Source organism: Bos indicus x Bos taurus, chromosome 1, assembly GCF_003369695.1.
Source record: "Bos indicus x Bos taurus breed Angus x Brahman F1 hybrid chromosome 1, Bos_hybrid_MaternalHap_v2.0, whole genome shotgun sequence".
Classification (NCBI taxonomy): Eukaryota; Metazoa; Chordata; class Mammalia; order Artiodactyla; family Bovidae; genus Bos; species Bos indicus x Bos taurus.
In genome coordinates this window covers 79523385-79546802 of record NC_040076.1, presented here as the reverse complement: position 1 = coordinate 79546802, position 23418 = coordinate 79523385, and positions in this window count along the sequence as shown.

Here is a 23418-nt window from a genome sequence, read left to right as displayed (position 1 = left end):
TCAAGAGGCAGGTCAGGTGATCTGGTATTCCCATCTCTTTCAGAATTTTCCACAGTTTATTGTGATCCACACAGTCAAAGGCTTTGGTGTGATTACTCACCTAGAGCAAGACATCCTGGAATGTGAAGTCAAGTGGGCCTTAGAAAGCATCACTATGAACAAAGCTAGTGGCGGTGATGGAATTCCAGTTGAGCTATCTCAAATCCTGAAAGATGATGCTGTGAAAGTGCTGCACTCAATATGCCAGCAAATTTGGAAAACTAAGCAATGGCCACAGGACTGGAAAAGGTCTGTTTTCATTCCAATCCCAAAGAAAGGCAATGCCAAAGAATGCTCAAACTACTGCACAATTGCACTCATCTCACACACTAGTAAAGTAATGCTCAAAATTCTCCAAGCCAGGCTTCAGCAATATGTGAACCTTGAACTTCCAGATGTTCAAGCTGGTTTAAGAAAAGGCAGAGGAACCAGAAATCAACTTGCCAACATCCACTGGATCATCAAAAAAGGAAGAGAGTTCCAGAAAAAAAATCTATTTCTGCTTTATTGACTATGCCAAAACCTTTGACTGTGTAGAGATCCTAAGCATGGTCAATGACTAGTATTTATAAACACTACAGTTTCATCAGGAAAAAGGGACAGAAATGTCTATTCATATTGACTGAGCAAGCACAGCAGCAAGTAGCTGAGGCCTGTAGCTTGGATGAGGGAGCATGCCAGGTCACAGCCCACTTTGGCATGGTGACTTCCATGCCCAAGAAGCAGAAAACTGCCTAGGCCTCTCCTGGTAGATGTGCTCAGGGTACTCCAGGTCTCCAAGCTTGACTTGGGGAAGAGAAGTAGAGACCTCAGTGCCCATCAGCACACAAAGTCTGGAAGTCAGGACTGCATTCATGCTTTGAAGGGCACTGCTCATCTACTCCTCAGCTATAGCACCACAGAAGGGCACATGGCTAATCTCTGGCAGACAGAATACAGGTGCCATTCTTCTGCCTTAATGTCTGGGCCTCTCTCCATCACCATCAACTGAGAAACCCGTCAGGTACTCAGAAACCCACCTCTTTCAAGTGAGATGGGTGCAATCAGATCAATGTGTTGTCTCCACTAGGTAATACATTTGTACTTATAGATACGTGTGTATGTGTGTAAGTTACTTTAGTCGCATCCAACTCTTTGCAACCCCATGGACTGTAGCCTTCCAGGCTCCTCTGTCCATGACATTCTTTAGGCAAGAATACTGGAGTGGGTTGCCATGCTCTCCTCCAGGGCATTTTCCTCACCCAGGGATTGAACCCATGTCTAATTATGTCTCCAGCATTGGCAGGCAGATTCTTTATCACTAACACCACCTGGGAAGCCCAATAAAGACATACCCAAGGTCAAAAAATGTAGCTCCTAAACCTAACATCAGTATATTTTCTGAAATGGTATAAATGTGGGGCTCTGATGCTTGACTTATAAGGAAGAAGACGGAAGAAAAAAAATTGGGGATATGGTGATTTTTGTGTTGTGGACTAGTTGTGAGTCATCTTTACATTCTTCTCAAAGACTGTCCTGATCTAAAAAGTAACCACTATGGAAACCTCTCATATTTTCTAGCATTTGAATATTCTGGAATCACTATAAGTTTTTTGATCATAAACTTAGGTATATAGATTATATTTTAGTATTCCCATTTGACAGTTACAAAATTAAAGCTTCAAACAATGGAGTCATTTGTCCAGAGTTATCAGTTGTCAGTAGAGGAGTTTGAGCCCAAACTTGCTCCTATATCTTCTGAGTTTCAGACCCTGGGCTTGTGTAAAAGAATTTTGTACCAGACACTTACTAAAAATGGCAAGACTGATTTCATTTGAGATAACTGCAGTACAGGAGAGACTTCAGTGTATCATCTGAGCTCAACTCCACTCAACAAAAAGCAGTAGGCTTTTTAAATTCTGGAGGACACTGAAGGAAAAGTACTGAGGGCTGAGCAGGGGACAGTCAGTGTGATCAGGCCATCTGTGTTCACTGTCTGGTACTTATCAAAGTTAGGCTCCCACTATCCCACAGACACTGGGTAACACTGGCTCTTTCTTGGTGATTACATTTCAAAGGGATGGCTCCCAGGTCCTTGAAAAGGATGTTCCTGGGTTGCAGAAGATACATCTCAAAAGGACAGAGAAAAGATTTACCATTGTAAGTTTTATAAAATATATGCTCTAAGAAAAGAGAAGTCGGAGGCTTATAGTCAGGTTTTGGCTGGAACAAGCAGTACGTTCTTTTGGCAGCATTAAGCTTTCACAGGCAGGCTCTTTAAGGGAACTTGAGTAGTCATCCTAGGGACACAACCTCAAGCTGATAGACTAGAGTTTGTTCAAGTCTCTTAGTGTGGAGGTAGATGAAGTCATTTGTGCCAAGAGTTGTGCAGTTTTCACCTGCTACCACTCTGAGTGGGTTCTCCATTTTAGTGCTAGACGGACTGGCTCTCAGGCTTCTGGGGATGTCTCCCTGATGCCAGCCCTCGAGAGAAAGCTACTTGTTTCAGAATCCTGACAACTCCAAGCCTTACATAAAAGCCATGTCTGCGCTTAATTTCTCACCATCCTACTAGAATCCAAGTGAAGGATTACTTTCTCTTAGGCTAAAGGGCCAACTATCCCACTTTCTGCCTTGTGTCTCAGAAGTACCGTTGTCCTATAGCTGTTAGATAACTGTGGCCTTGCACCCTAGAAGGAGCCAAACTTTTCACTAAATCTGTTTGCTCTGGAAACCTTGCTGAAAGACTCAGCAGGGGGAGGAAAGATACTATTATTATTTTCCACTGTTTGATTCATGTAGCATTCATTAGATGATTATAACCGTTGGAATTTGATGGATGGGGCAGTCTGTCTTGTCACTCTTTTCTGAATTGCTCCATAGCTACTCAATAATTACCACGCAGCAAAGTGGGGGCATGTTCAAAAATGCTAATGAATTATCAGTTTTCTTTAAGCCTCATTAGATTTCTGGATAGCAAAACCTCCGATTGACAAGATCTCATCCAACATGATTTACCGAAGTCTCTTGTTGCTTGTCAGGCACAGCAGTATCTCTGCATGCATGAGGAAGTGTGGAGAACACAGCAGTTTCCTGCCGTGCCATTATCTTACACACTTGTTTTTGTTAGAGCTTTTTGTGTATGCATCTGTGGTGTATGTGTGTTGTGGAGGTGGAAGAGCGTAGACTGAGATCTCTGGAGAAGCTTTCAAAAAGGGCAGTACTGAATTCTATTATAGAATTGAATTTTCTGGTTGGAAATTATTTTAGATTCATCTTGAACTATTGCCTTTCAATCCCAAATCTACTTTTCTCATGTAAGTAAATGGTAAAACAATCTGCCCAGTTCTTCTGGCCAAAAGCCTAGCATCATCCTCGGTCACCTTCTCTCCCTTAGCTCTCACAGGCAATCCATCAGCAAATCCAGGTGACTCTACCTCCAAAAGCTATCTTAACTCTATCCTCCTCTATCGCCATTAACCATATCTCTAGGCAAAGCCACTTTCGTCTCTTTTCTAGTCTATTGTACCCACTTCATCTTTTGGTCTCCTTTTTGCCCCCTTAAAATTCATTATTCCCAAAGTAGTCAGAATGATCGTTATGAAACTAATTCAGATTGTTGTACACCATTCTCCTGCTCCCCCCCACCAAGTGATACAGTGAGGCAAGCAGAATAAAACTCAAAGTCCTTCACACAGTTGACATGGTCTTACAGGAACTGGCTCTTCTCTACCCCTCAGACCTCATCTCTTGGTTTTCTCTCCGTCATTCACTACCTTCTAGACAGGCCTACCTCATTCCCACCTTGGAGCCTTCGCATTTCCTGTCATCTCTGCCTGGAACTTTATTTCCTCTGAGTTTCACATGGATGGGTCCTTTATTATCTGGGTTTCAGCTCAAATGTCATCCAAATTAATTCCTCAGAGAGCAGCCTCCTGCCTTCAGACACTTTTTACAAGACTGCTCGGCTTTGTTTTCTTCAGCACAATTATTATTTCTTGGGATTTTATAACAGTTTTAATGTCTGTTTATTGCCTGCCTCCCACAGCTTGCACACAAGCGTCGTGAGGACAGGGACCTTGCTTTTCTTGGCACTTGCTAACCCTTAGCTGTACCCAGAAGAGAGCCTGGCACATAACAGGAGCTTACAGAAAATTGACTGAAGGGATGAAGGAGTGAAAGAAGAAATGGAGGAATCTAGTACAACTTCTTTCTTTGTGAAATGAAGAAACTGAAGTCACAAATTGAAAGTGGCTTGTCCAAAATTACAAAGAGGAGACCGTACTGTGCTCCTGATCTCCACTTTCATGATCTTTCCCACATCTCAAAGTGGTTGTCAACCAGGGTGATTTTGCTGACCAGGGGACATTTGATAATATCTGGAGAGATTTTTGGTTGTCTTAACTGTGGAGAGATTGCTACTGGCAGTGAGAATAAAGCCTGGGATGCTGCTAAACATCCTACAATACACAGGACAATCTCCAGCAACAAAGAATTCTCTGGTTGAAGATGTCAAGAGTGCTGAAGTTGAAACCCCCAAGCAAGTCAAAACCTCCAAATCCCCTAACTTAGAGGAAGGGTACTCCTCCTGCTTTCTTTGTTCTTCTTCTGGGCCACTGGAAAACCTTACATAAACCAGCTTTTCTATCCAATGAGTAGTCACTTTTCATCCAAGAAAGATGCTGTCTTTGATCACCAGATTCATCTTTTCTCTCTTGAAGGTAAGTTTTCCAACATCTAATTAGCATACAACATGCCACTGAGTTGACATTCAATTAATACTAGTTTTAAAGTTTGTTAAAGAAATTAGCTGCTTTAGCATTCCTTTCTGCTCATCTACATTCTTTCAGTCCCAAATTTTACCACTTCCAGGGGGCCTTTCTGAGTCCCAGGCAAAGTTCGTATCTCCCTTACATAATATTCTCCTAGTACTCAACTTATTTTAAATGAAATACTGACTTAAACCCAGGAGTCACTCATTTTCCCACCACCCCTAGTGGTCTCTGCATTCCTTGAGGGCAGGTACCAAGTCTCAGCACAACACTGGGCAGAGTGGGTGCTCGGTGAGTACATTTCAAAAGGAAGACACATGTCTCTGACAGGCTGCATATCCATTCAAAGTGACAACAAAGAAAACCTTGCAAAATAAGCACAAGAGAGAAGGAAATGCTTTCCTCATTCACTGTAGCCAAAGGAAGTTGGGAGGCAGGCTTTTTCATTGATGTATCTTTTCAGAATATCACTTCTCTTTTGTGGATGAACGCAGGCATTCATGAGGCGGGCCAGTGGAGCCCGCTCCCCACCAACTAGAGAACAGACAGAATGAGCAGTTATCTCTAAATTGATGGCGAGGTTCCCAGGAGTGGGAGGAAGTATGGTCTCTGCAAATCCCTAAGCGAATGAAAGGGACAGGTGGGGAGCAGGCTCTGTGATCAGCACCCCAAGGGAGATAAGGAAAACAAAGTAGCAACCTCTCCTGCTTTCAGGAAGCGGGCTTGTTCGCCTTAAGCCTGGTGTGCTATTTAACTCAACACAGCTGCAAACAAACAAGATTAGACTTGAATGATTGATTTCCTTTTAAAATAGAACATGAAACAAAAGCATTTTTGTTGTTGTCACTGTGGGCAAAGCAATGGCAGTGCCTGTGGAGAAAAACAATTCCAATACACCAATTCCTTCCACGTTAGCTTAAATGACTTGTTTAAAATGCAAAACACTAAACCTAGAAAGGCCAGTTAGAAATATTTCTATGTTCCCATTTTATGGAGGAGGAAACCGAGACCTGAGGAGGAAGAAGGACTGACCCCACAAATCACACAACAACGACAAAGCCAAAATCTAGAACTAAGATTCCTGTCTCCTGGGTCTACTCAGGTACCTGTGTTGTGGAGAGGGGGAAGGTCTTTGAATCAAAGATTCTCAATACCTGAGCTCCAGATCTTATCAAACTACAAATTTTGCGACTTTGTGCAAGTCACTTTTCCCTGCTTCACTTCCCTCATCTGTGCAATAATGGGTTTAGAATGAATGACCCATAAGACTCCTCCTCCCAGTACCAAAATTATCTAACCATAATTTCAGTAAATGTTAATATCAAATAAATAAATAAAATATACAGGATGCATACTACATACCAGATGCTATGCAAAATGTTTTTTTTTTTTTTTCCCCATGAGATAGCTTATTTAATCTTTACAGCGCTGCAAAGTAGGCATGTTTGTCACTTCCATTTGCATATGAGAAAGCTGGAACTAGTTAAGTAACTAGTTCAGAGTCACACAACTGGTGTGTGGTGACAGTGGGATCTGAGCATCCACCTGTCTGACTTCAGAGATGGAACTTCCAAGGTCAACAAGTGTTCAAATGCTAGCACTGTCCAGTTCTTCCAGGGAATAAGAACTCGTGCCCATCCCCACAGAGGTCCCCCCAGTTTCGAACACTCTGATTGTGACATAGTAAAACAGACAGAGTGTAGCTTGTACCCATTGATCCAATAATGCTGCAAGACCACCAAGAATTGTAATATTTTTTCTATAAAATAGTTCCTTAGATAAGAGAGGATTGCTTTTATGACCCTATTTCTGAGAATCTCCAAATTTCCAGCTACCTCCCTGGTTCTTTGGGCCTGTGTTCAACTCCCTTACCAGCCCCAGCAGAATAACTCTGCTCTCACCCAAAATATCTCATACTTTCTACTTAGAGTGTAATTACTGATCAACTCCCCAGTAATTTCTAGAGAGGTGGGAGCAGAGTGGATGATTTCAGTGCAAACTAGAACAGGGTCTCTTTTGTTTGGGGCCATGATAGAGTCACAGGGATTTACCCTTCCACCTTACACAACTCAAAATAAAAAAAAGCAAAGTAACACAAAGAAAGGAAATACTAAAGATAAAAGCAGCAATATATGAAATAGAAAATAGAATAATAATAGAGAAAAATCAATGATTTGAGGAGATTACTAAAATTGGTAACCCTGTAGTCATACTGATTAGGGAAAAAAAGAAAGAAAGATGACAGGAATAACCAATATCAGGAATGAAAAAGGGCATCACTATAGATTTTATTGATATTAAAAGGATAAAAACTAAATATTATGAATAACTTTATGCCAATATATTCTATATATTATTTGAAATGGACAAATGCTTTGAAAAACACAAGTTTCCAAGTTCACTAAAAATAAGCTAACCCTAATATACCCATTTTTACTAGAGATATTGAATAAATAATTAATAACCTTTCTGAAAAAAAGAAATCACTATACTCATATGCTTTCACTGGTGGATTCTATCAAGCATTGAAAGAAGAAATTTTACTAATTCTCCATAATCTCTTCCATAAAATAAAAGCAGAAGGAACACTTTCTATCTCAATTTTTGAAGCCAGCATTATCCTTGATACTCCAGCTGGAAAAAGATATTGCATAAAAAGGAAGCGTAAACCTATATCCCATTTTATGCAAAAATTCCTAACAAAATTTAAGTAAATTTAACAGTTTGGAGCGCTGCAATTCATGGGGTCACAAAGAGTCAGACACGACTGAGCAACTGAACTGAACTGAACAGTATGGAAGGAGGTTAACACATGATGAATAAGTGAGGTTTATCACATAAACATGCTTTCTCAAACATCTGAAAATCAATCAGTGGAATTTACCATATTAAAGACTTTAAAAAAAAAAACCCTACATGATCATCTCAATAGATACAGAAGAAAACATTTGATAGAATTCAATGTCTATTCATGGTTAAAAACTCCTAGCTACCTATAAATAGAAGGGATTTTTTTCAACCTGATAAACAGCATTAATAAAAGAAAAACTTGGAACTAACAAAAGATACTTAATGATAAAGATTTAATGCTTCACTGTAAGAGTGGGGAGAAAAGTCATGAACACTTATTCTCAATACTTTTTTTTCAGCATCGTAGTAGAAGTTTTCAGTTCAGTTCAGTTGCTTAGTCGTGTCCGACTCTTTGCGACCCCATGAACCGCAGCATGCAAGGCCTCCCTGTCCATCACTGAAACTCACGTCGGTGATGCCATCCAACCATCTCATCCTCTGTCATCCCCTTCTCCTCCTGCCCTGAATCTTTCCCAGCATCAAGCTCTTGTCAAGTGAGTCAGCTCTTTGCATCAGGTGGCCAAAATATTGGAGTTTCAGCTTCGACATTAGTCTTTCCAATGAACATTCAGGACTGATCTCCTTTAAGATGGACTGCTTGGATCTCCTTGCTGTCCAAGGGACTCTCAAAAGTCTTCTCCAACACCACAGTTCAAAAGCATCAATTCTTTGGTGCTCAGCTTTCTTTATAGTTCAACTCTCACATCCATACATGACTACTGGGAAAACCATAGCCTTGACTAGACGGACCTTTGTTGGCAAAGTAATATCTCTGCTTTTTAATATGGTGTCTAGCTTACTCCTTGGAAGGAAAGTTATGACCAACCTAGATAGCATATTCAAAAGCAGAGACATTACTTTTCCAACAAAGGTCCATCTAGTCAAGGCTATGGTTTTTCCAGTGGTCATGTATGGATGTGAGAGTTGGACTGTGAAGAAGGCTGAGCTCTGAAGAGTTGATGCTTTTGAACTGTGGTGTTGGAGAAGACTCTTGAGAGTCCCTTGGACTGCAAGGAGATCCAACCAGTCCATTCTGAAGGAGATCAGCCCTGGGATTTCTTTGGAAGGAATGATGCTAAAGCTGAAACTCCAGTACTTTGGCCACTTCATGCGAAGAGTTGACTCATTGGAAAAACCCTGATGCTGGGAGGGACTGGGAGCAGGGGGAGAAGGGGACGACAGAGGATGAGATGGCTGGATGGCATCACTGACTGGATGGACGTGAGTCTGAGTGAACTCTGGGAGTTGGTGATGGACAGGGAGGCCTGGCGTACTGCAATTCATGGGGTCACAGAGTCGGACACTACTGAGCGACTGAACTGAACTGAACTGAAGTTGGTCATAACTTTTCTTCCAAGGAGTAAGCGTTGTTTAATTTCATGGCTGCAATCACCATCTGCAGTGATTTTGGAGCCCAGAAAAATAAAGTCTGACACTGTTTCCACTGTTTCCCCATCTGCTTGCCATGAAGTGATGGGATCAGATACCATGAACTTCGTTTTCTGAATGTTGAGCTTTAAGCCAACTTTTTCATTCTCTTCTTTCACTTTCATCAAGAGGATCTTTAGTTCTTCACTTTCTCCCATAAGAGCGATGTCATCTGCATATCTGAGGTTATTGATATTTCTCCCAGTAAATATCAATTTTGCCGGGATTCCAGCTTGAGGTTCTTCCAGCCCAGCGTTTCTCATGATGTACTCTTCATAGAAGTTAAATAAGCAGGGTGACAATATACAGCCTCGACGTACACCTTTTCATATTTGGAACCAGTCTGTTGTTCCATGTCCAGTTCTAACTGTTGTTTCCTGACCTGCACACAGGTTTCTCAAGAGGCAGGTTAGGTGGTCTGGTATTCCCATCTCTTTCAGAATTGTCCACAGTTTATTGTGATCCACACAGTCTAAGGCTTTGGCATAGTCAATAAGGCAGAAATAGATATTTTTCTGGAACTCTCTTGCTTTTTTGATGATCCAGTGGATGTTGGCAATTTGGTCTCTGATTCCTCTGCCTTTTCTAAAACCAGCTTGAACATCTGGAAGTTCATGGTTCACATATTGCCGAAGCCTGGCTTGGAGAATTTTGAGCATTACTTTACTAGCGTGTGAAATAAGTGCAGTTGTGTGGTAGTTTGAGCATTCTTTGGCATTGCCTTTCTTTGGGATTGGAGTGAAAACTGACCTTTTCCAGTCCTGTGGCTACTGTTGACTTTTCCAAATTTGCTGGCATATTGAATGCAGCACTTTCACAGCATCATCTTTCAGGATTTGAAATAGCTCAACTGGAATTCCATCACCTCCACTAGCTTTGTTCATAGTGAATCTTTCTAAGGCCCACTTGACTTCACATTCCAGGACGTCTGGCTCTAGGTGAGTGATCACACCATTGTGATTATCTGGGTCATGAAGATCTTTTTTGTATAGTTCTGTGTATTCTTGCCACCTCTTCTTAATCTTGTCTGCTTCTCTTAGGTCCATATCATTTCTGTCCTTTATTGAGCCCATCTTTGCATGAAATGTTCCCTTGGTACCTCTAATTTTCTTGAGAGATCTCTAGTCTTTCCCATATTATTGTTTTCCTCTATTTCTTTGCATTGATGGCTGAGGAAGGCGTTCTTATCTCTCCTTGCTATTCTTTGGAACTCTGTATTCAGATGCTTATATCTTCCCTTTTCTCCTTTGCTTTTCACTTCTCTTCTTTTCACAGCTATTTGTAAGGCCTCCTCAGACAGCCATTTTACCTTTTTGCATTTCTTTTTCTTGGGAATGGTCTTGATCCCTGTCTTCTGTACAATGTCATGAACCTCTGTCCATAGTTTATCAGACACTCTATCAGATCTAGTCCCTTAAATCTATTTCTTATTTCCACTGTATAATCATAAGGGATCCAATTTAGGTCATACCTGAATGGTCTAGTGGTTTTCCCTACTTTATTCAATTTAAGTCTGAATTTGGCAATAAGGAGTTCATGATCTGAGCCACAATCCACTCCTGGTTTTGTTTTTGCTGACTGTATAGAGCTTTTCCATCTTTGGCTGCAAAGAATATAATTAATCTGATTTCCGTATTGGCCATCTGGTGATGTCCATGTGTAGAGTCTTCTCTTGAGTTGTTGGAAGAGGGTGTTTGTTATGACCAGTGTGTTTTCTTGGCAAAACTCTATTAGCCTCTGCCCTGCTTCATTCTGTACTCCAAGGCCAAATTTGCCTGTTACCCCAGGTGTTTCTTGACCTCCTACTTTTGCATTCCAGTCCCCTATAATGAAAAGGACATCTTTTTTGGGTGTTAGTTCTAAAAGGTCTCATAGGTCTTCATAGAACCATTCAACTTCAGCTTCTTCAGCGTTACTGGTCGGGGCGTAGACTTGGATTACCGTGATATTGAATGGTTTGCTTGGAAATGAGCAGAGATCATTCTGTTGTTTTTGAGATTGCATCCAAATACTGCATTTGGACTCTTTCGTTGACTATGATGGGTACTCCATTTCTTCTAAGGGATTCCTGCCCATGATAGTAGATATAATGGACATCTGAGTTAAATTCATCCATTCCAGTCCATTTTAGTTCACTGAGTCCTAGAATGTCGACGTTCACTCTTGCCATCTCCTGTTTGACTACTTCCAATTTGCCTTGATTCATGGACCTGACATTCCAAGTTCCTATGCAATATTGCTCTTTACAGCATCGGACCTTGCTTCTGTCACCAGTCTCATCCACAACTGGGTGTCGTTTTTGTTTTGGCTCCATCCCTTCATTCTTTCTGGAGTTATTCTCCACTGATCTCCAGTAGCATATTGGGCACCTACCGACCTGGGAAGTTCATCTTTCAGTGTCCTATCTTTTTGCCTTTTCATACTGTTCACAGGGTTCTCAAGTCAAGAATACTGAAGAGGTTTGCCATTCCCTTCTCCAGTGGACCACACTCTGTCAGACGTTTCCACCATGACCCATCAGTCTTGGGTGGCCCCATACGGCATGGCTTAGTTTCACTGAGTTTACCTAAAGCTGTGGTCCATGTGATCAGATTGGCTAGTGACTGTGGTTTCAGTCTGTCTGCCCTCTGATGCCCTCTCTCAGTGCCTACAGTCTTATTTGGGTTTCTCTTACCTTGGACGTGGGGTATCTCTTTCACAGCTGCTACAGCAAAATGCAGCCACTGCTTCTTACCTTGGGCGTGGGGTATCTCCTCATGGCTGCCGCTCCTGACCTTGGACGTCGGGTATCTACTCTCGGCCTCCGCTTAGCTCCTCTCTGCCACTCCTGCACCGCGCAGCTGCCACTCACTGCAATAGAGCAAGAAAAACCTTAATGCGATTTGAAAAGGAAGAAATGAAATTGCCATTGTCTGATGCTGGAAAAGATTTAGTACAGGAGGAGAAGGGGGCAGCAGAGGATAAGATGGTTAGATAGCACAACCAACTCAATGGACATGAGTTTGTGCAAACTCCAGGAGATAGAGAAAGACAGGGAAGCCTGGTGTGCTACAGTCCATGGGGTCACAAAGAGTTAGACATGACTGAGTGACTGAACAACAATAACATGATGACATAACAGATTTGCAGAAAATCCCAAGAAATCTCCAAATCAGCTACAAGAACTAATAAGTGAGTTTATCAAGTTTGCAGAATACGTAAAACTTATCTATAAGCAATAAAAATATTTTATACAAACAATAAACTATCATAAATAGAATTTTAAAATAACATATCATCAAACTGAAGTAATTAGTGATGCATTTGCCAAAAGATGTGTAAAGCTTTTACACTGAAAACTACAAAATATGATGAGAAATGTGAAAGAATACCTAAAGAAATAGGATATATCACACACATAGATTGGAAGACTAAATTTTTGAAAGGTTAATTTTTTTCTAAATTGATCTATAGAGTCAATACAATTTCAAATAAGACTCCAGTTTTATACAATAGTAAATTTTCAAGCTGTTTGCAAAGTCTATGACAATTCAAAGGACTCACAGTGGCTCAAACTGTTTGCAAAGCAAGAACAAATTTGCTGAATTCATAGTAACTGAGTTCAAAATTAATCTAAAATATTAAGACAGTATAGGATTGGGATACAGTTACAGAAACTTATCAATGCAACAGAATTGAGTACATTGAAGGACTCACAGTGACTAAAACAGTTTGAAAATCAAGAACAAAGTTGCCAAACTCATACTAACTGATTTCAAAATTCATCTAAAATAGTAAGACAGTATAGAATTGGGATACAGTTAGAGAAACTTATCAGGGCAACAGAAAAGAGTACAGAATTAGATCCACATGAACATACATGGTCAATTGATTTTTGACAAAAATTCAAAGAAAATTAAATGGGGGAAAGGATACATTTTCAACTCATTCTACTGGCACAATTTGATAGCCATATTAAAAAAAATCAACTGCAACTCATCACAATATACACAACGTAACTCACATGGAACACAGACAATTGCAAGGGAAAACTGCAAAACATTTGGAAGAGCGGGGAATGTCTTAGTGACGTTAAGTTAGGAAAGGCTATCTTAAGTAAGACACTGAGAACATAAAGTATGAAATAAAAACAGAGGATGTTGAATTTTATCAAACTTTACTCTTCAAAAGACATTGTTAAGAAAATAATAATCATGCCACAGATTAGGGAACAACATTTGCATAATATATATCTGGCAGAAGACTTTTATCCAGGCTATATAAAGAACTGTTACAATAATGAGAAGACAACCTAATTTTTTTAAATGGGCAAATAATTTCAACTGGCACTCCATGAAAGAAGATATATAGATGGCATATAAGCATATAAAGAAATGCTTGACTTTATTTATTGATCTATGAAATGCAAATTAAACCACAATGATAAAACTGCACATTGATTAGAATGGCTAAGATTAAAAGACAAGGGAAAATAATTTCAAATGTTAATAAGGACAACTAGAATGCTCATGTACTACTGGTGGGAATATAAAATGGTACAACCACTTTGGGAAGCAGTTGTAATTTCTTATAAAGTTAAACATATACCTGTCATGCAATGCAATCATTTCACTCCTAAATACCCACCCAAGAGAAACGAAAGTGCATATTCATGAGAAGAGCTTTACATAAATATTCATAGCAGTGCTATCAGTATTGGCTCAAAGTTGGACCTACCCAAATGTCTATCCTCAGGTCAGTGTAAACAATTTGTGGCAAATCTATTCAATGGATCAATGTTCAGCAATAAAAAGGAACAGACTATTGATACATACCACAACATGGATAAATTTCGAAATAATTATACTGAGCCAGACAAAAAACTGTGTATAGTTCATGGTACCATGTGTATAAAATTCTAGAAAATGCATACTAATCCACAAAAACAGAAAGCAAATCAGTGGCTTATTGCAAATAAGAATAGAGGTAAGGGTATACTACAAAATGCATGAGGAAATTTTGGAATGATAGAAATCTTTGTAATCTATTTATGGTATACTTACAGAGAGTGAACAAATGTTTAACCTTACATATTAAAGGTGTGCAGTTTGTTGTACATTTACCACACCTCAATAAAGTGGCAAATCATTTTTTAAAGGAAGAAAGACAATCTTTTATAACAGGGAACTTGACAGAATCCTCAGTAAGAAAAGCATATAAGAAGAAAAGACATTGAGGAACTGGTGGGAAGAAAACTCAAGAAAAAGCATTAATATATTAGGAACAGGACTTTGAGTCAATAGCATTCTATCAAGGACATTCCAAGCATAGGTTGATTCAGATTGGCTTTATGGAAGAGATAATCTGCAAAGAGGCTTAATCCAGTGGTTTTAGAACGTAGGCTGCAATATGACACATGATTCTTGAGCAGAGTATTAGAAGAAAGAATATTAAATTACAGGCTTAAAATTGTCACCTTGTCACACGCTCTGCCTCCAAGCAGAGTTTAGAGATATTTGAAGAAGACAACTGTTCCGCAGTCCATTTCTTTAAACTGTGTTCATAATATCAGGAAATGTCTAGCCACCTATCCAGGAGACTTAGATTTGTATTTGACTCCTCTCCTCCCTTATTCCCCGTGACAGCCATGGAAGAGAGACTTTCAGATCTCCCCTGAAGAGACAGCCTGCTGCAAGAATTAGAGGTAGCTGCACTGTTTTTTGGTCCCTCACAGCATCTGAGCTAAATCCATTATCTGGCAGCTCCCAGTCAATGAATGAGTCTCACCATTTCTTCCCAATGAGGGATTTTCACCTGCCAATCCTGGGAATAGATTTAAGGGACTAGATCTGATAGATAGAGTGCCTGATGAACTATAGAATGAGGTTCGTAACATTGTACAGGAGACAGGAATAAAGACCATCCCCAAGAAAAAGAAATGCAAAAAAGCAAAATGGCTGTCTGGGGAGGCCTTACAAATAGCTGTGAAAAGAAGAGAAGTGAAAACCAAAGGAGAAAAGGAAAGATATAAGCATCTGAATGCAGAGTTCCAAAGAATAGCAAGAAGAGATAAGAAAGCCTTCCTCAGAGATCAATGCAAAGAAATAGAGGAAAACAACAGAATGGGAAAGACTAGAGATCTCTTCAAGAAAATTAGAGATACCAAGGGAACATTTCATGCAAAGATGGGCTCAATAAAGGACAGACATGGTATGGACCTAACAGAAGCAGAAGATATTAAGAAGAGGTGGCAAGAATACACAGAAGAACTGTACAAAAAAGATCTTCACAACCCAGATAATCACGATGGTGTGATCACTCACCTAGAGCCAGATATCCTGGAATGTGAAGTCAAGTGGGCCTTAGAAAGCATCACTAGGAACAAAGCTAGTGGAGTGATGGAATTCCAGTTGAGCTATTTCAAATCCTAAAAGATGATGCTATGAAAGTGCTGCACTCAATATGCCAGAAAATTGGGAAAATTCAGCAGTGGCCACAGGACTGGAAAAGGTCAGTTTTCATTCCAATCCCAAAGAAAGGCAATGACAAAGAATGCTCAAACTACTGCACAATTGCACTCATCTCACACGCTAGTAAAGTAATGCTCAAAGTTCTCCAAGCCAGGCTTCAGCAATATATGAACCATGAACTTCCTGATGTTCAAGCTGGTTTTAGAAAAGGCAGAGGAACCAGAGACCAAATTGCCAACATCTGCTGGATCATCGAAAAAGCAAGAGAGTTCCAGAAAAACATCTCTTTCTGCTTTATTGACTATGCCAAAGCCTTTGACTGTGTGGATCACAATAAACTGTGGAAAATTCTGAAAGAGATGGGAATACCAGATCACCTGACCTGCCTCTTGAGAAACCTGTATGCAGGTCAGGAAGCAACAGTTAGAACTGGACATGGAACAACAGACTGGTTCCAAATAGGAAAAGGTGTACATCAAGGCTGTATATTGTCACCCTGCTTATTTAACTTATATGCAGAGTACATCATGAGAAACACTAGGCTGGAAGAAGCACAAGCTGGAATCAAAATTGCTGGGAGAAATATCAATAACCTCAGATATGCAGATGACACCACCCTTATGGCAGAAAGTGAAGAGGAACTAAAAAGCCTCTTAATGAAGGTGAAAGTGGAGAGCGAAAAAGTTGGCTTAGAGCTCAACATTCAGAAATTTAAGATCATGGCATCTGGTCCCATCACTTCATGGGAAATAGATGGGGAAACAGTGGAAACGGTGTCAGACTTTATTTTTTTGGGCTCCAAAATCACTGCAGATGGTGACTGTAGCCATGAAATTAAAAGATGCTTACTCCTTGGAAGGAAAGTTATGACCAACCTAGATAGCATATTGAAAAGCAGAGACATTACTTTGCCAACAAAGGTCCATCTAGTCAAGGCTATGGTTTTTCCTGTGGTCATGTATGGATGTGAGAGTTGGACCATGAAGAAAGCTGAGTGCCGAAGAATTGATGCTTTTGAACTGTGGTGTTGGAGAAGACTCTTGAGAGTCCCTTGGACTGCAAGGAGATCCAACCAGTCCATTCTGAAGGAGATCAGCCCTGGGATTTCTTTGGAAGGAATGATGCTGAAGCTGAAACTCCAGTACTTTGGCCACCTCATGTGAAGAGTTGACTCATTAGAAAAGACTCTGATGCTGGGAGGGATTGGGGGCAGGAGGAGAAGGGGACGACAGAGGATGAGATGGCTGGACAGCATCACTGACTTGATGGATGTGAGTCTGAGTGAACTCCGGGAGTTGGTGATGGACAGGGAGGCCTGGCATGCTGGGATTCATGGGGTCACAAAGAGTCGGACATGACTGAGTGACTGAACTGAACTGAACTGATCCTGGGAATAGACCTGTCCATGGCTTGGCCAAAATGTTCTCCAAGTTTCACCAAAATCTGAGGCTCTTCTTTATAATTATCCTTCTTTTCTCTTGTCTTTCATGGATATTGGACATGCATCAAGGTCTGAAGTCTTTCCCTACCCACTTCTGCTCTCCTCTTTATTTTTATAGGCATTCCCCTCAATACGTCTCTTGCATTTCTCATTCTTGCATTTGCTTCCTAGAGGACTTGAACTGACAGGTATCCTTGACACTCTGTTCCTATCACAGTTCAGTTCAGTTCAGTCGCTCAGTCGTGTCTGACTCTTTGCGACCCCATGAATTGCAGCATTCCAGGCCTCCCTGTCCATCACCAACTCCCGGAGTTCACCCAAACTCATATCCATCGAGTCAGTGATGCCATCCAACCATCTCATCCTCTGTCGTCCCCTTCTCCTCCTGCCCCCAATCCCTCCCAACATCAGAGTCTTTTCCAATGAGTCAACTCTTCACATGAGGTGGCCAAAGTACTGGAGTTTCCTCTTTAGCATCATTCTTCCCAAAGAAATCCCAGGGCTGATCTCCTTTAGAATGGACTGGTTGGATCTCTTTACTGTCCAAGGGACTCTCAAGAGTCTTCTCCAACACCACAGTTCAAAAGCATTAATTCTTCGGTGCTCAGCTTTCTTCACAGTCCAACTCTCACATCCATACATGACCACTGGAAAAACCATAGCCTTGACTAGACGGACCTTTGTTGGCAAAGTAATGTTTCTGCTTTTCAATATGCTGTCTAGGTTGGTCATAACTTTCCTTCCAAGGAGTATGTGTCTTTTAATTTCATGGCTGCAGTCACCATCTGCAGTGATTTTGGAGCCCCCAAAAACAAAATCTGACACTGTTTCCCCATCTATTTCCCATGAAGTGATGGGACTGGATGCCTATCACTTTTGTCCCCAAGTTTTATTGAGTCTATCCTCAAGCTCTCTTTTGAAGTTACTTCCTCTTCTCCAGTTTCACTGCCATGGTCCTAGGACAGGCTGCCTCAGTTCCATTGCCCAAAACCTTGCCCTAAAAATGGTCAGACATCAGATTTGAATTTTAATGCTAATGTTACTCTAGGAACAGACTGGTTGCTTGTATGGCCTGGATATATGATAAATAGCGCTACGCTTCCCTTAAGAACAAGATATAATTTAAAGGGGGCTGATAAGTTTGATTGCTAATGTCTGCTCTGATAATTAACTGGGATCTAGTATTCCATGCTCAAATATTTCTTGCTTTTTTTATATCTGAAATGAGAAATGTTTAATCACAGTCTCTGCTCTTTGCTAAGAATCAGAGAGGCTGGTGAAAATCTGATTGGTAAAGTGCTATGAGCTCCTTAGAAATGCCAATAATCTACCTATGGATAAAAATGCTGACACACTACTGTTCCCATATATACCTTTCATTTTGCCTTCAAATAAGGCCTAACTGCCTTCATCTGGTGTTTAAAATCCTCTATAATCTTTTTCTCAAATAACCTCTCTCATCATACATATGTTCTAGTCGAATGGAACCGCTTGGTTATCTGCGGCACAGTCAGTGCTTTCCCACTTCAACAATTTCACTGTCTCTTTCTTCCATCTGGAATCTCCTTGCTTCTCACTCCCAAAGCTGCTTGTCCAAATTTTACCCGTCATTTACAGCATATCTAAAATATGACATCCTCTGAGAATCCTCAGAAAGTACTTGCTCCCTCTGCTACCATTTCACAGTAATTTTGCTTGTGTATTTCTCATGGCACTCTTTGCTTGCTGCCATGTCTTGTGTTTATTATATTCCCTCTCTTATACCCCCTGTTAGGCTTCTTGCCCATCTCTCTGATCCCTCCCCTCCCCCAGGACCTGCCACCTAAAGGGCTGCTCAAGCCGTTAGTTATGAATAGGTGCATTGTTTTCAGAGGTACTCATGGGTTCCCTTGCATTCTGTGCATTCTCATGGGCTACCTCTTTGAGACCCAAAGTCAAACTGTCAGGGCTGCTGGAGAGGGGTCTAGGCAGCTTTGCCAGGATACCAAGTATTTCCCTGAGCAAAGCCTCTTGTGCAATCCAGGGAGTCTTGCATTGTTAGCACAGTTACCTGGTAAAAACTGGCTAAAAGAATAAATAAGCAGAAGGTCTCCAAGTTTTCACACGAGGATATGAATAGCCATCATTTCTAAAATAGACTGCCCTACCTCCAGGGTCTCTGAGCAAAAGTTTTTAGAAATTTTTGCAAGTTGGTGGGACCATCAATATTAGTAGCTTCCATCCCACCCCTAAGATCTGCTGCATTGTGTGTTCCCTCATTCTGATTCTCCAGTTACCATCGAACCACTTTACAGTCCCAGTCAAAATGTGAATAGAATTCCAGTGCATTTTACTAAGAAGCTTACAGTGGTTCTAATCTTGCAAAGGGGCTCTCTCTCTCTCCTCTCTCTCTGGTTGGTCATCCAACAGCTTCCATGAACACTTTCCCACGTCAGTAAACATTCAACAGGGAATACATATTGAGGTCTACCATGTGCCAGGAACAGGACTGGGCATACACAGATAAATAGAACCCAGATCCTGCACTCAGAAAGTAGTCAGCGAGCCAAAACAACCTTTTTTTTAGGATGCACATCAGTTTTTTCTTTTTTTTTTTTAATTCAGTTAATTTTTTCTTGTTTAAATTTTTATGACAACCTTGGACCATCCAACTCTGTCCGTTCTCATTTTAAGATTCAGTTCTAGAACAGTTTTTTAGTGAGGAAAAACAAACCTTGATTCAGAGGATCAGTTCTGCCCACCGTATCTGTCCAGTGCAGTGAGAGCCCAACCCTTCATCTCTCTAGAGAAGCAATTCTACCAAAGCTCTGGGATAGGTGATCAGCAGAACACAATACAACAGCCCAGTGTATGAATTATGACACACACAAAAACAAAAAAGGTGTTTTTGCACATCTTGGTCTTCCACGCAATGTAAAAGTTCTTTGAGTTTTCTGAGGTATAAAGTTAACTAAAAACAGAAAGTTCTAAAAGACAGTTCACAGAGGCGGGCGGATCATGATCATGGATGGCAATTTTCTCAGGTGTGATTAATTAGTTCTAGCTGAAAAGGCAAATACGTTTCCTTCGGCAGAGCAGAAACAAACATTAAGACAAAAGTCTTAATTTGCAAAAGGTTTCCAATAGTAGTGTTTTTAATCAACAGACTAAATATCCAATAGCTGCTACCAGCTCAGCTCCCAAGGCTGCAGTGCAGCCTATTAATTTCCTGAAAGCTTATTGAAACAAAGTTGGATGCCAAAGTCTTGAGAAAAGTCTCTGCTTCGAATAACAAATCTTCCAGCTTTTTCACTTCTTCCCAAGGTCTCAGCCAAGATAAAAGAAACATAGAAGTGTCACCTTGGATCCTATCTCGCTGCTGGTGAAAAGCCTGAGAAACCTATCACCACTTGGCAGCATAGCAAAGCTTCATCTCGTCAACAGCTCAAGTGCCCTGGGATTTTCCATTCTTCTCATCTGTCATTATCCAGACACACGCACATTCATTAGTGAGCTGCTCCTGAAACACGCTTGAAAAGTTAGGTGTGTGGCCTATGTGGAATGAGCCCTGAAACCAAAGTCAGGAGACCTGTACGATGGACTTTTGAACTCACTGCTTATCTGTGAGAAAGCAATTCTCCTTGAAACTGTATATCTATTTGGCATATAGGGATAATGGGCTTCAGGTGGCGCAGTAAAGAATCCACCTACCAATGCAGGAGACACAAGAGACATGGGTTCAATCCTTGGGGTGGGAAGATCCCCTGGAGGACGAACTAGCAACCTACTCCAGTGTTCTTGCCCAGAAATTCCATGAACACGGGAGTCATGACTCCCACGGGAGTCCATGGGGTCTCAAAGAGTTGGACACAACTGAGCACATGCATATAGGGAAAATAACACCCATTCTGACCATAGGATGTCTGCAAAACTCAAATGAGATAATTCATGGAAATAAATTTGATAAAAGGAAAAATCACTATATAAATGTAAAAAATAAATAGAGCTGATGGAAATATTTAACTCATATTACTTATATAGACCACATGGATACAAATATTTGGAAACACTGTCTTTGTTAAATAGCAAAAAAAAAAACCAAAAAAACCTTAGGATTAAGAATTAGCAAATCTGTACACTGCAGACTGGATGAACCGTTTTAGCACACATGAAACAATGCATCTTTTGTTGAATAAAATTGTGTACATAAGTGATGGGATGTAATCCATATATCAGCTCAAACTCCACCTCGGCCGTAGCCTGTGAATGGCATCTCAGTTCAGTTCAGTTTAGTTCCATCGCTCAGTTGTGTCTGACTCTTTGCAACCCCATGGACTGCAGCACGCCAGGCTTCCCTGTCCGTCACCAACTCCCAGAGCTTACTCAAACTCATGTCCATTGAGTAGGTGATGCCATCCAACTATCTCATCCTCTATCATCCCCATGGCATATCAGGAAGAATGCTTATGCCCCTGGAGGGTGGGTGAGTTGATAACACAGGGCATTACTGTTGAGGAGGTAGTCCCAGGACATTGGAGCTCAGTGGAGGAAACCAACAGGTCCAGGCATGTTTAAGAGTTTTAGTTAGGTCTCATTCTACTGAAAACTGTTGGGAAAATAGAATAAAAAACAAATCCTCTTCCTAGCCTAGAAAACCTTTCCACAAAAGTAAAAAAGAAGGAAAACATTTTCATTGTTGAAAAAGCATTAAACCATGTGATGTGTATCACAGGCAGTTTACCCTGTGGTTTCAAAGACAGAAAGGATTCACACTCCCTTATAGAGCCAGGCAGATACAAATCATTAGACACAGGGATAAACAATCACTAATTCTCAAGTAAGAGCTCTTAACATCATCTTTTGTCATACATAGTTCATCCTAACTTTACCGTGGGAATTGGGGAGACCACCCGTGTTAGCTAACTGGTTTATCTGGAAGAGAAACCAATTTCTCATCTCTTTATGACAAGAGGTGGTTTTGTAAATTGGAGCAAAGCACCTACTGAAATTAGGCTCTTACCCTCCCATGGGAACTGGGTAATCAGCGTGCTCCCTCCCTTGATGTTTGCATTTCAAAAAGATGGTTTCCAGAAAGATATCCCTGGGTCATAAAACTGAAGAAACGTGCATGTCAGAGCGATGAAAAAGTACTCACAAGTTTTCTGAGGTCAATGCTCTAAAAAAAGGAAGGGAGGGAAATTTTTATTTTCAACAGGGAGAACAAAGACTAATTTTTAATTTGTATTTGTGCTTACAAAACAGCCCAGCTTTTTCAGCAGAAAAATTACATTTGAGAGAACAGATGGAAGGTATAACCACATCTTATTCCCAATGGTGACTTCTGGGTGGCAGAAAATCTGGGTAACAGTCCCCTCCTTCATGGTTGACTTTGCAGCCCGAGTGAAGTCCTGAAAGCCTACCTTTCCTGTGGCAAGTACTCAGCCCTTCTCTGATATTACAGCCTCCTAGTAACCAGAAGCGGGATGTCAACTTTCACCTATCAGCCACATGCCCTCTGTCCCTCTGAATATTTCTGCTCTGAATGCTACTCTCTACCTTCTCTGGGTCATCCATTGGTCTGTACAAATTGCCTCCTTGCTGACTACCTCTGAACCTCTGACCCCTCTGCTCCACACAGGTGTTCCTGTTGTTCTCCAGACCAGGGACTGAAGCCCTACACCACTGCCGGTTGCCTGTTGTGGTTCCACGTCCACCATGTCCTGGTACCGCTCAGGCTTTCCACAGTGTAGCCAGGGGTAACACCCTGGCGACACACATGCTTGAGAAAGCTGCTGTCTCCAGGACCACCACCTGGGGCTCTGCCCTTGCCTCCCTGCTTACCGTCCATATCCAAAGCTCTCTTCTATAAACAGGGAAGCACTTTCTCCTTCGTGATTCTCCACTTGGACCTCCAGTAATAGAATCCTTTACATTTTCACATATAGTTCTCCCTTAACCCGTGCATTGGACCCCTGAGGAAACTGCTGCTGCTGCTGCTAACTCGCTTCACTCATGTCCGACTCTGTGTGACCCCATAGACTGCAGTCCACCAGGCTCCCCCGTCCCTGGGATTCTCCAGGCAAGAACACTGGAGTGGGTTGCCATTTCCTTCTCCAATGCATGAAAGTGAAAAGTGAAAGTGAAGTCGCTCAGCCATGTCTGACTCCTAGCGACCCCATGGACTGCAGCCTACCAGGCTCCTCCGCCCATGGGATTTTCCAGGCAAGAGTACTGGAGTGAGTTGCCATTGCCTTCTCCGCCTGAGGAAACTAGCTGGGACCATTTAACATAGTGCTTCTAGGGTGACCAGAACTCCTCTTTGCCTGAGACAATCTTGTTTTAGCACTGATGGGGACAATCACCCCACACCCCAGCTCAGTCTGGAGTAAATCAAGATAGTTAGTTACTCTATGGGAGCATCTCAATAGCAGGCATGGGCTTCCCAGGTGGCGCTCGTGGTAAAGCATCTGCCTGCCAAGGC